Below are 729 nucleotides of genomic sequence, written 5' to 3'. Positions count from 1 at the left end.
GGGTGTGAGGATAACAGTTTCATGAGGTCTTGTAGCTCTGTGTAAAAATTGATTTACCATCAGTAACAAGGGCTTGTTTAGAAATCTTACCCAGTTGCCAAAGATGAAGAATACCTCTGGCTGTTGTCCTGCTCCTCCCTTGTGGTACCGCTGCCTCCATGAATCATGGTCACTTGGTTCTTACCTCCTTGATTGGGAAACAGGTGAAGAAGAGCTCAAAGCAAGAGGTAAAAATGCATAGCAGTGCAGAACAGCACTTGGTACCTTCCTACAGACCATCCTGGCTCGTTTTGTGGCTGGGACAGAGGTGTAAACGAGTCTTAACAGCAACTGCCCCAGGTCTAAGCAAAAATATGTGTATTTTTTTTTCTTAGCTAACAAAGTAATTTCCCATGTGTCTCTGTCGCTCTGGCTCCCTTGCTCCCCGTTTTATTTTTTTAACTGCCTAAATAACAGGACTAAAAGGAGCCGGCCAAAACAACTGCTCTGGAGAAGCAGTCGGGATTAGAGAAAGGCAGGACTTGGCAGTCCGAAAGAGAAACCGAGAACAAAGTCAATGGTATTTGCTTCAATTGGGTCATATTTGTTTTCAGGATTTTTCACAGTTCTGCTTGTTGCCATAAGAATGCTTGGATTTTCCTCGTGACTTCATTTGCTTGTTAGATCTGCTGGGTCACCGCTTAGAGTGACATCAGGCTGTATTGGAAAAGTTCTCTTCATTTTTATCTT

Source organism: Buceros rhinoceros, unplaced genomic scaffold (genome assembly GCF_000710305.1).
Source record: "Buceros rhinoceros silvestris isolate BGI_N320 unplaced genomic scaffold, ASM71030v1 scaffold23310, whole genome shotgun sequence".
Taxonomy (NCBI): Eukaryota; Metazoa; Chordata; class Aves; order Bucerotiformes; family Bucerotidae; genus Buceros; species Buceros rhinoceros.
Note: the sequence above shows the minus strand (reverse complement) of the source record.